At 38.2% G+C, this 13881-nt stretch overlaps 1 pseudogene; it reads left to right on the top strand.

The window, feature by feature from the left end:
- The window catches only part of LOC123751800 (macrophage mannose receptor 1-like), a 111041-nt pseudogene that overhangs the window by 11327 nt on the left and 85833 nt on the right, over positions 1-13881 (top strand).

Raw genomic sequence — 13881 nt, 5'->3', positions numbered from 1 at the left:
TTACATTGTCTCCCAAAATAGTCAAAATTGGAATGATGTATATTTTGATGTGTGATTGATCTAATTGGCTATATTACAGAGGGAGGTCTTAATATGGAAATCCATAGTTACATTCCTGGCAATGGGACCTCAGTTAGGCTTGTTAAAGCAGCGGACGACCCGCATTTTCAAGATGGATTCATCAAATTAACATTTTGTAATAAAAATAAATTTTCATGATATAAATTAAAACTGTTATATATTAAAGTTCTGGGTATAATTAGGTGTAGGTTAGGTTAGATGTTTAGGTTCTGTTGGTAATTATTTGCATTTGAAGTATGTGGGTGAAACATTTACGGAATTGCGATTCGAACGGAGGTCGTCAACGAAGCACTGTTTGAGAAATGTTTGAACGTCATCAGCTGTGAGCAGCCTGTAATCGTATACTAAGATCCAAGTTCGTTAATCCAGCCTCCATACCCCCTGTTTATGAATGAAAAGCTCTTTACACACGACTCACAACTGATGACGTGTGAACACTTACAGAGCAAGTGCTTTGCTCACGTCCGCTGTTTGAACCACTATTCTAAAAATGCTCCACCCATGAACTTCAAATACAAATAAGCACCAACAGAACCTAAACACCTAACCTAACCAAACCTATGCCTAACTATACATATAATTTGTATGTATAAAAATATTAATTTATATATGAGAACAAAAAAAATTTTGATACGCAATATGTTAAAATTGAGGAATGCATCTGAGGAGGACAACCGCTGCTTTAACTAGCCTAGTGTGAGGATGGGTTGCTGTGAGTCGTGAAGCCTTTACTCATAAACAAAGACCAAAGTCTATACACCCGCCAAACCCGCTGTTTATGAATGTTAAACGGTTAAACGACTCACAGTTGATGACGTTTGAACACTTCTAGAACAAGTTTTTCGCTGACAACTATTGTTCGAAGCACAATGTTGTAAATGCTTCACCCACATACTACAAATACAAATAACAGCCAACAAAACCTAGCCTATAACCATTGCCTAAATATGCACAGTATGCAAATATAAAATTATATTAATTTATATTTGTGGAAAATTTTTATTTTGAATAAAAAGCATTTTAAAATCTATGAATGCATCTTTGGGGTCGTTTGCTGGATGGAATGGACTTGGTCTGAGAACAGGTTGGCACCTACAGTAAACCCGTCCTCACACTAGGCTGGTTAAAGCAGTGGCTGTCCTCCCCAGACGCATTCATCAATGTTAACTTAACATACTGTGTATTAAAAAATTGGTTTGTTCTCCTATATAAATTAATAGTGTAAGGCAAGAACCACAGCTTCCCCTAATACAGTACAACCAAAAGTCAAACTGTCATTAATCAGTTTACCCACATCCTCTGAAATAGAGGATGAAAGTTGGGATAACTTCTGGAGCAAATTTGTGGACTCGATGGATTCTAAACACACTATCCCTAAAAGCACCAAATTTACATACTTATAGGGTCTACTTAAGGAAGACGCTGAAAAGATGGTAGTAGATTTAACCCTAAACAGTGACGGCTATGATCCCTCAGTCCAGCTCCTTAAGGATAATTATGTTGACACAGAGAAAGCTGTTTCAATCTTAGTCCAAAAATTGTTGGACTTATCATCCATAGATGGATCCTCTGACTCACTCCAATCCTTTAGATTGAGGCTTGAGTCATTACTCAAGGCACTCAGCCTTAAGATTGATCTAAATAGTGTGGATTAGTTAACTAAAATTAACCTTAGGCCACCAGGGACGATGGCAGCCCAAACACCAGGGAATGAAGTGTTTGGCATCCCTAAATATTGGACTCCGACCCATGCTTCTCACTGTCTTTCCCCTCCCCCTGGAATTATGTCGAAAATTCCTACTCTAACGTACTATCATTACTAACTGCCGTAAAATATTAATTTACATTAGTCATAAAAAGATAATAGAGAATGGGAAAGGCCGCTACAATCAGATTTCGTCACAAAATTCAGCTAACTAATGTTCCACTAAACATCTTCCAGTCTCAGAACTGGCAACACAATAAACAAATTATTGCTATTAATTATATATTCAATAATAAACAGTAGTCAAATATACTAAATAAGCCACTTCTCTTGAAACAAAATGAACCGTTTCTGTATGTGTCAAGAGTTTAGGGAGAACGAGGGCAGCATTGTAAACAAAGGCTGCCCATGAGAGTGCACTGCTGGGAAGTTGACACGTCACGAGGTTGTTGAGCCAATATTGAGCTACTACGTGACCACTATCTCCACCAGCAAATCCCAAAGGGCAACGTGACTCACATTAGTCACTAATTGTTGCAAGAATTATTGGAGGTGCCATTTCGTTTTTTTTTAGCTCAGATTTATTGGATTTTATTTATTCTGTGTCTAGGATAGATCTTTAGAACGCATGAAAACAACAACCACAAAGTTAAGCCTGGTTTCACAAATTACACAACATTTCCTTGCTATATTACACATCTGTGAATACAGTTTAGTACACTGTAGTTACTCTACAGGTGTGGTTCAAGGGAGGAAAAATAATCACAGCGAGTTGTTAGCATCTACCTCGACCTGTACAGACGCCATACTTGCTCGAACACGAGACAACATGGCTCACGTGACCAGGACGTGTGCATGGCTGGGTAACCCAGCCACACTTTCCTTAACAGCTAAGCTGTGTCCCGTATTACACTAATACCAGTAGTAGTATTAGAACTAACATTAATAATTCATAAGTTTATTACCACTATCAAGTACTTGATTATTAAGCTACGGACATGAACCCCCCCAAATATGTGATCAGGTAAACACCTGGCAGGATAATCACAGAGTATACAGTCGACTTTGAATTAATAATTATAAATTGAAGTAATTTCAATAAATTAATAATTTAATATATAAATAAATAAGCAAACAAAATCCTGATGGGCAAAATACCCCACAGCATTTATAGAATTGTGGTTCGAACATAAGACGTGAGCGAAGCACTTGTTCTGGAAGTGTTCGGACGTCATCAGTTGTGAGTCGTGTGCAAACAGCTTTTCATTCATAAACAGGGAGTTTGGCGGCTGGATTAACAAGCTTGAATCTTTGTATGTGAGGCCCTGCTGCTCCAATGTAAAGTGTATCTCATTCATAAATACCAAGTTTGGCACCTGGTTTAATGAGCATTTGACCTTTGATGAGGACGGCCGCTGACTTAAACAGCCTAGTGTGGGTCGGGTTGGTTGACGAGGACTGGTTGGTTTCCCAGGACCAGGACTGATTGGTTTCCCAGGACCACTTTGTTGTTTCTGAACTACTTGCATGAACTGTGTATTCACCTAGTTGTACTTGCGGGGGTTGAGTGGACTTTGATTGTATAATTATAATATCTACACATGGGAATTTTCAATTAGAAACAACAATAATTGCAAAATACGTTTCATGTGCCATGAACGAGCACACTGAATTCCGCACACAACGAGTGGACGTCGTTGTGTGTTGGACAATTTTTTTTTTTGTAATTAATGTTGTTTCTAATTGAAAATCCCCATGTGGAGATATTTAATCCAATCTGTACTTATCATTGGTGTTAACTATTGCATGTATTAATTTTCCTGGGATTGTATTTCATTATAGAAGTCAACATAAGATGTAGGTGGTGTAAAGTGGTGACGTAGTTCACTACATCACACACTCTGGCAACACCCTACAGTGTAGGACGCGTCTGTTTCACATAAACTGTTTCTCCTTGTTTCCCAGGATCATCCGGGGCAGTTTACCTGGGTGGACGGCGAGGTCACCAACTACACTAACTGGGAGGACGGGCAGCCTGACCTGTGAGTAATGCCTAGGTGCCACCTCGGCTGTGTGTAGTGCAATAACAGGCCAACCGGTTATCAATCGGCTGGCCAATCATATTCCAAGGAAAAACAAGTAGATTATGACCTTACTGTAGATGAGCAATGGCAGGTTAGAGTATGACTTTAGATAAGCTGTGTCAAGTTAGAGTTTGCTGAGGATGAGTCACAATAACGTTACTGAAGATATGTTGACCAAACCACACACGAGATGATGAAGAGATGACGATGTTTCGGTCCGTCCTGGACCATTATCAGGTCGTGTCAAATTATCAAGTCTCAATCAACAAGATAATGGTCCAGGACGGACCGAAACGTCGTCGTCTCTTCATCTTCTGGTGTGTGGTTTAGTCATGAAGGTAGAGTATGACTTAAGATAAGCTGCGGGAAGTTCGAGTATGACTTAAGATAAGGTGCGGGAAGTTCGAGTATGACTTAAGATAAGCTGCGGGAAGTTCGATTATGACTTTAGATAAGCTGCGGGAAGTAAGATGTCTAAGACTACTTACAAGAAACAGGATCATCTACTCATTTACCCACCACTGTAAAAAAAAAAAAGTGAGGGTAGAACGTTACACTCAGTGTGTAGATTAAGGGGCCCTGTGACCAACTTATAAACCTTCCTCAAACACTCAAATTTTGTGTGCATAATCTACATGTTAAAGGTTCCAACTTTTCCTAATGGATCAACATCATAATGAGAACAGAATACAATATATATATATATATATATATATATATATATATATATATATATATATATATATATATATATATATATATATATATATATATATATATATATATATATATATATATATATATATATTGTATTCTGTTCTCATTATGATGTTGATCCATTAGGAAAAGTTGGAACCTTTAACATGTAGATTATGCACACAAAATTTGAGTGTTTGAGGAAGGTTTATAAGTTGGTCACAGGGCCCCTTAATCTACACACTGAGTGTAACGTTCTACCCTCACCTTTTTTTTTTACAGTGGTGGGTAAATGAGTAGATGATCCTGTTTCTTATAAGTAGTCTTAGACATCTTACTTCCCGCAGCTTATCTAAAGTCATAATCGAACTTCCCGCAGCTTATCTAAAGTCATAATCGAACTTCACGCAGCTTATCTTAAGTCATACTCGAATATATATATATATATATATATATATATATATATATATATATATATATATATATATATATATATATATATATATATATATATATATATATATATTGTGGGAACCGACCTGTGAGATTTATATTTATTTAATTTATATGAATTTATATTTACGTTAATTTATATACTTCGATAGCAATTTGTATAATGTTAAGTGGACTGTATTTCTGCAATAATCTCTTAATCTCACAAATCGATCCTCTACACATTAGGGGGGTTTATTAATTGAATATATATGCAGCCAATCAAACTACAGTATTAACTACACATTATTAAACATTGAAGAGGTTCCTTATCTTATAGTACAGCAGGTTAGTCCACCTGGTATAACTAAGGTGTAGACACCAAATTATCCTCTTTGAGGCAGCTTCCATCACCCAGTAACTGGTGCACAAAATCTTGCATCCTCGTCTTGACCTGTCAAAAGGGCGCTAACTGTGAAGCCAGATACCTATATATGACAAGCTATATCAGAGAAATCTGTACATGGAACATGAAGACCTGGCTTAATTACCTTTAGTTTGAGGCTTCCACGTGATCTAACCGGGTCACCCTATATCCTGACATTAATGGCCATAAATGAATGATAAACGGGTTTCGGATAGACACTTAACTTGAATTTGTAGACAGCGTGTTGACAATGGTACACCTTTGGTTTCCATAACACTACGTCCAAGTAAATTTAACAGGAGCCGAATTTGCTCCCGTGTGAGCCTCTGGTCTCGTTATAAACAATGGCTGCCCTCCTCCTCACTCTGACGCCTGGCTTACATTGTCCACATGTCCAAAGGTGATAGAAGGGTCACATTTACTCTACTTTAATATTGATAATTAAGTTAATTTATATGAGATGTTTTATGATGGTAAAGTCCAAAGACTAATGTATTTAAGAATAATTCCCAGCAGAATAGTTGGTGAATTATAATAGTATGTGGTGATGATATCCCGTTTTCTTTAGACGGAAATTCCACTACAAGTTACGTTTTCTATGGGTAACTTGTTTATACAATACAGCTATTATCTGTATGATTATTAAATGGTGTCGGATTTTCCGACATATATATATATATATATATATATATATATATATATATATATATATATATATATATATATATATATATATATATATATATATATATATATCTATATATATATATATATATATATATATATATATATATATATATATATATATATATATATATATATATATATATATATATATATATATATATATATATATATATATATATATATATATTAGAACGTTAGGGTAGAACGTTACACACTGAGTGTAACGTTCTACCCTCACCTTTTTTTTTTACAGTGGTGGGTAAATGAGTAGATGATCCTGTTTCTTATAAGTAGTCTTAGACATCTTACTTCCCGCAGCTTATCTAAAGTCATAATCGAACTTCCCGCAGCTTATCTTAAGTCATACTCGAATATATATATATATATATATATATATATATATATATATATATATATATATATATATATATATATATATATATATATATATATATATATATATATATATCTATATATATATATATATATATATATATATATATATATATATATGCGAACAAGCTAGAATGGTCCCCTGGACAATATGCAACTGAATATATATATATATATAGATGTATATATATATATATATATATATATATATATATCTATATATATATATATATATATATATATATCTATATATATCTATATATATATATATATATATATATATATATATATATATATATATATATATATATATATATATATACATATATATATATATATATATATATATAAAACACCCCTATTATTTTTTTTTATTTGATTTTATTGCAATGCTACCATTTACAGAAAACACACACTTATATAACAATATACCAATCAGTGTTCGAAGACCTCGTCCAGCTCCTCGGGGGTCGGTTGCGTACCCAAGATACAGCACGCATTTCCCCTCTGAACAGCGACACTGAGGCGCTGAAACATAAAACTGGCCGCTCTTGGGTCTCTAGTCTTCCCAATGAGTTCCTCGCCCAGCTCCTTCAGGAACTTAAGTGCACATTTACCCCAGGCGCCCAGAGTCTCAGAGCCTATTGGCACGAACCTGTAACAACGTTCTAGGTCCCTGTACTTGTTAGTTTTCTGGGTCTCCCTGAAAGTGGCCGCCCCGCCTCCCTCAGCTGCGCTGTAAGGTAGATAGGTATCAGCCAATGTGGATGCACACGTGTAGTCCCACACGACCTGTTTACCTTCCCTCCACGGCTGCAGGGTGACTCCATCTGGGCGTTTTTGGCTGTTGTCAGGTCTGCACAACTGAGGTTCCCTTTGTGCTGGGCATCCAGCTGAAGCCAAACTTCTCTTGATGATGTCATTGACTGCTTCATGTCTGGCAATCTTTCCCTGTGTCTTACGACAGATGAGACCATGGCTCTTGGGTCTCAACTCTTGGGTCTGCCACGACGGTTTTTGCGTTGAGGAGGGATGGGGATCAAGTTGTCAGCTCTGGGGAAATTATTTATTGCCCTAGTGACTGATGAGGCTAGCGACTTGCCTCTTGCAGGTACGCCTAAGCAAATATTGCCAAACAGGAGCAAATTATGCCATGCTTTGATGGTGGCTGCAGCATTAAGATTTTCAGACCGTTCATTTACTTTCCTTAAAAGGTCTGTATATTTCCCTGCTGCAAATGGGCTCGCTGCTTTAGGAATGTGAGGAAGAGTTCTGGTGGTGAATGCTTTGATGGCCCCCGGGAGGTCATCTGATGACATGAAGTTTGCTGGGATGTGTGGGGGTGCCGGGGGACCTGTGGGCCTTCTCTCTCTACAGGTGCCGTCCATGAGCCCTCACAGCCGTTGTGTTGACGTAGGGTTCCATCGTTTCTAAGGCTGTGTGATTCGTCACACACCCGGCACGTTCCTCTGAGTCTGGGTCCTCTGGTTGCACGTTTGGGTGCACTGTTCCCAGGACCCTGTTCTTGGCTGAGGGGTTCCTGGTTAGTTGGTGGAGTCCCCTCCATCCCCCAGGCGGCCGGCGTGGGAGGGATGACAGGGGTTGTGGCGGCAGGGGTGGACACGGGTGGTGGCAGGAGGGGTGGCTAGCTGTCCCTCACACTCACCACTCCTATGAGTACTTGTGTCTCCCTCCATTTTGGGAGGAACCTGAATGCCTGCTGTGACCTGTGCCATATCTGGGTGCATGGGGGGTAGCACATCCCTGCCACAAGCACTGTGTGGGCGGTGAATAGGTGGGTGGGAGACACCCAGGCGCAGGGTGGGCTGGGTGGTGGGATGGCAGGAGGTACTGTGGTGCGGCGAGGCCGGCGGGCGGGGAGGAGGTGGGGGGTTGACCGGGCCTCGCTCAGCTTGAGGGGGGCTCTGGGTGACACTTAAACACTGGTATAATTTTCTTGTATATCACTGCACAATGGTGAATGAATCATACACTTGTAATCCGACACACTGTGAGCTCTATTAGCTCTGACCATGATTGCTGATTTTTATTTTCATTTTTCTTTCCCAAACGTATTTCAATAAACACTGGGTGGCACATGGGTGACCCCCCCCCCCTCGCCCGACCGAACAACAATACCCCCTCCTCCCCCACACCTTAGCCTGGGAGGCCTAGAGGGCGCCAGCGTGGCCCTCACTGCCGTTGTATTCCATACACTGCACACCCACCTGTTTTCATCCGTTTTTGTTGAGATGGTCCACTCTAGGCACTTGCCGCCACTCCTGCACCTTCCCAGGACATTCACACAGCACTCTGTGAAGGCTAGGCACAGTGACGTCAGGATGTCCCTAGGTAATGGCTCAGTAAACAACAGAGCCTCCTCCACACGTCCTCCCTCCCCGGTAGCCTGTATTTAAAAGCCATATATATATATATATATATATATATATATATATATATATATATATATATATATATATATATATATATATATATATATATATATATATATATATATATATAGTATATAGTATATAGCTATATAGCTATAGCTATATATATAGTATATAGCTTTATATATATATATATATATATATATATATATATATATATATATATATATATATATATATATAAAGCCTCAGTCGTTAAACCTACCGACAGCACACTACTCGGAGCACCTCTGGGCCACAATGCCATTGCTGCAGTCCTTGACGAAAAGTTTAGAGACCTAAAGAGGATGGAAGAGAGAATTGGGGACTTGGACTCCCGCGATACCCTCTACCTTCTCACAAAGTGCCTTACCTTGCCCAGGCTAACATACTTCTTAAGGTGTGCACCAACTTTTGGCAACCCACTTCTACATCAATATGATGAGCTCCTCAGGTCCATATTCAGAAAGGCGCTCAACCTAGATTTAGATGACAGTCAGTGGGACCAAGCAACACTCCCAGTGAGATTTGGAGGGATAGGCATACGAAAGGCAACTGAGGTAGCACTTCCAGCATTCTTATCCTCATGTACAGCAGCCAACGAATTGGTAGGGCAGATCCTACCAGAGCGTATGAGAGAGACAGCGGAAACTCATGATCAAACGTTCATCGAAGCAGCCAGACAATGGGACACCATTGCACACCCTCAAAACCGACCACATGTCCCAAAAGACCACAAGCAGGCCCACTGAGATAGCCCCATAATGGAAAAGACTGTCACAGCAATGATTGACAACGCTGATGCTGAAAACAAAGCCCGCCTCCTAGCGGTAACAGCACCCCACGCCGGGGATTTTTTATTTGCTGTGCCCAATGCAGCCCTGGGAACTCGCCTCAGTCATGACGCTCTCCGCATTGGAGTTGCCCTTCGCCTTGCCGCCCCCATCCTCACTGAACATAGGTGCATCTGCGGAACTGCGATGGCAGACCAATATGGTCGTCATGGTCTGGTATGTCGTAAATCACAGGGTAAAATTGCAAGACATGAAGAAGTCAACGACATCATCAAGAGGAGCCTCGCCACAGCCCGCTGCCCGGCACAAAGAGAACCACACTTATCCAGACCTAACGACCCTCAGAAGCGCCCTGATGGGGTCACCTTGCTACCTTGGAAGGATGGTAAGCAAGTGGTATGGGACTACACGTGCACTGCCACACTGGCCAGTACCTACCTCCACTACAGCACACGTGAAAGCGGTGGTGCTGCTTCTGTCAGGGAATCGCAGAAAATTATTAAATACAGAGGTCTGGCACACTGCTACAGCTTTGTTCCGATCGGCTCGGAGACCCTCGGTTCGTGGGGAAAATGTGCATTGAAGTTCCTGAAGGAATTGGGGGACAAATTGATCAGCGCTACAAAAGACCAGAGAGCAAAAAGTTTCTTGTTCCAGCGCCTCAGTGTTGCGATTCAGAGGGGAAATGCCTGTTGCGTCTTGGGCACTAGTCCAACTTCAGAGGAATTCGAAGTGTTTGACTTGCAACAATGATCGAACCCGTCTGTGACATTCATCAATGTTTCCCATTGTTGTGTTTTTCAAGAGATCCATAACCTTTAAGCACCTTTTTGCATTATTATTTTTGTATCAACCCATGTATATCTTGTAACCATCAAATGCATAATAAAGCACAAAAAATATAAAAGGAAGGGGGGGGTAGGAGAAAAGCACACAGAAACTGTATTGGAGGGGATCTAAACATTCCCTCTAATGCGTTATGCGTGGTTTCCTCCGAGGCTATGGGTCCCCCTTCTTCCAGCTAGAGGTGGTACTCCCTTCCATATTTATATATATATATATATATATATATATATATATATATATATATATATATATATATATATATATATATATATATATATATATATAAACATATAATAAATAAAAAAATGACAATATCAAATTACCCAAATTTATTCAAAATGTTACTAATTTTTATTTTTCATTGTGGGCTCAGAATGCCATATAACCTAAATTTTCTATTTGAGAAATTTAGTTTGAGAGTACAGTTTACTGCAAAAAGAAATAAATAAATAAATGTGGCCTTCGAAATACTGTATGTGCAAAATTTAGATGCAAAAATGTATACCTCTCAAAGTTATGGGTTTATGAATAAAGGCTCAAATAGAAACCCTAGAACTAAGAACTTTGCACATAATATGTAAAAATGGTGATAATTGCTCAGAAACTTAATTTTTTACTCAGTTTCAAAGTTGAAAATCCTTTTCATACAGAAAAATGAAGGTAAACTTCTTGACAATAGATATATAGTTTGAATTGTTGTTATATCTTGTAAATTTTAGTAAATATTGCTTGGCATTCGTATTCGAATATGTGAAAGATGTAGGTCAATATGTTTTGAAATGAAGTAAAAAAAAAAATACCCCACCCCATAAACAAACAAAATATAGGGATAATTATAATGATTTAGGGGATCTAATATGAAGTCATAATATAAATGATAAAGCCCTGATCAGGTCCCTAATCATCAAAACAGCCTAAGGATACAAACAAAATAGAGTTTGAAATCTGCGAAAAAATCAGCATAAAATGAAACTGTAGTCCTAAGTCCTGACAGCTGTGACCGATTTATAAGAACATAAGAACAACGGTAACTGCAGAAGGCCTATTGGCCCATACGTGGGAGCTCCTATTTATAACCACCCAATCCCACTCATATACATGTCCAACCCACTCTTGAAACAATCAAGGGACCCCACCTCCACTACGTTTCGCAGCACTTGGTTCCACAAATCAACAACTCTGTTACGAACCAGTATTTACCCAAGTCTTTCCTAAATCTAATCTAATCCAATTTATACTTCATTGTTTTGTGTTGTCTTGCGTTGATACTTTTAATACCCTATTAATATCTCCTTTGTTATGTCCATTCATCCACTTGTTAACCTCTATCATGTCATTCCTAACTCTTCGCCTTTCCAGTGAATGCAATTTAAGCTTTGCTAATCTTTCTTTATATGAAAGATTTCTAATTTGGGGAATTAACTTTGTCATCCTACGCTGGACATGTTCAAGTGAATTTATATCCATTATTTAGTATGCCGACCAAAACTGAACTGCATAATCTAAATGGGGCCTAACTAGAGCAAGATATAGCTTGAGAACCACACCAGGTGTCTTGTTACTAACACTTCGAATAATAAATCCCAGTGTCCTATTTGCCTTATTACGAACATTCATGCATTGATCCTTTGGTTTTAAATTCTTACTAATCAAGACTCCCAGATCCCTTTCGCAATCCGACTTCGCAATCTCAACACCATCTAGCTCGTATCTTGTAACTTTATCATCATTACCTAGCCTCATTTATCAGCTTTAAACTGCATTTGCCAATCTTTTGACCATTTCAAAACCCTATTTAAGATTATAAGAACAAAGGTAACTGCAGAAGCCAGTTATTTGTTGACAAATTTCATTCCAGTTTAACATAGTCAGTGGCAGGTATGCATTCTCCATGATGTAGAAGTTACAATAAAATCAGTTAATAAACAAAGGAAAAATAAATAAATAATAAATTTCACCCCCGAAAAAAAAAAATTTAATGTCCCCCAAAATTTAGTTTTTGGGACATTAGTGAAAGTAACAGATAATAACATTGAGCAATTTATTTATGTGATATATAACAAAATAAAGCATATTCATTATTATTTGTGTTATTATGTATTACTCATCGGTGCTATAAAGGCACCAGCTGCATATACATTCTGAGGACCCTCCTTACTACTACTATTCTTCTTCTTTGTTTATCAGACAGGTACTTGCATCTCCTTGTTACTGCATCATCCCTCAGTCCCAGTTAATAAGAGCTGTTCTCCTGATCAACAAAATGTTCTTTTTAAAAACTTGTCTAAAATCCATTTCTGAAAATATTGGGAGGAAACTTTCACGACGCTGAAGACAATAAATTGGAGATTTGTTTAACAATTTTCACTATATTTCATACATGGACGAATATTTTTGAGCACCGGGCCCCTTAAGCTGGGAATACCATGTATTGAAGTGTGGTATGGGCGGCAGGTCTCTGAATGGGTACGGTGCTGCAGCCGTGGACGCCTCGGACGCTGACGGTCGCTGGGTGGTGGAGAAAGTCACCGAGGAGTTCCACTTCATGTGCAAGAAAGCTCAGGGTAAGGTGTTTAAACTCTACATAAGCCGAAGCCTAACCATGAACACACAAGTTCTTTTATTTGTATGTGTTATACGATGACATAAATGAACATACAGTCCGTATAAACATGTTATCTGCTTTTATATCTTATACTCATTTGGGCATAGCATTTGATAATGATTGATTACCATCAGAGTGCCGGCGGGCTGATGGGCTAAATAGCCTCGGCTACCATCAGTTTTTGTCCGGTCGTGATGGTCAAGTGGATTAAGGTGTCTTGTACATACCAGTTGCGTTGCTCCTAGCAGTATGGGTTCGAGCCACTTCTGGGGTGAGAGTTTTCAGTCATATATATATATATATATATATATATATATATATATATATATATATATATATATATATATATATATATATATATATATATATATACATATATATATATATATATATATATATATATATATATATATATATATATATATATATATATATATATATATATTTTATTAAATATGACCGAAAAAGTAAGATTAATAATTCTAACACGAATTTTCTCAATCTTTCGTACATTATGCTTCACTGTTGGAGGTAAATCAAAAATCACTTCTCCAAAATTCATTTTTATTTCTAGTCTGACGCGACACGGGCGCGTTTCGTAAAACTTATTACATTTTCAAAGACTTCACAAATACACAACTGATTAGAACTTGCGTTTCCCTGATTTTATATCTACATTTGAGTGAGGTGGGAAGGGTG

This window comes from Procambarus clarkii, chromosome 61 (genome assembly GCF_040958095.1).
Source record: "Procambarus clarkii isolate CNS0578487 chromosome 61, FALCON_Pclarkii_2.0, whole genome shotgun sequence".
Classification (NCBI taxonomy): domain Eukaryota; kingdom Metazoa; phylum Arthropoda; class Malacostraca; order Decapoda; family Cambaridae; genus Procambarus; species Procambarus clarkii.
The sequence above is the reverse complement of the archived record's forward strand: the minus strand, read 5'-3'. Positions and strand labels throughout refer to the sequence as shown.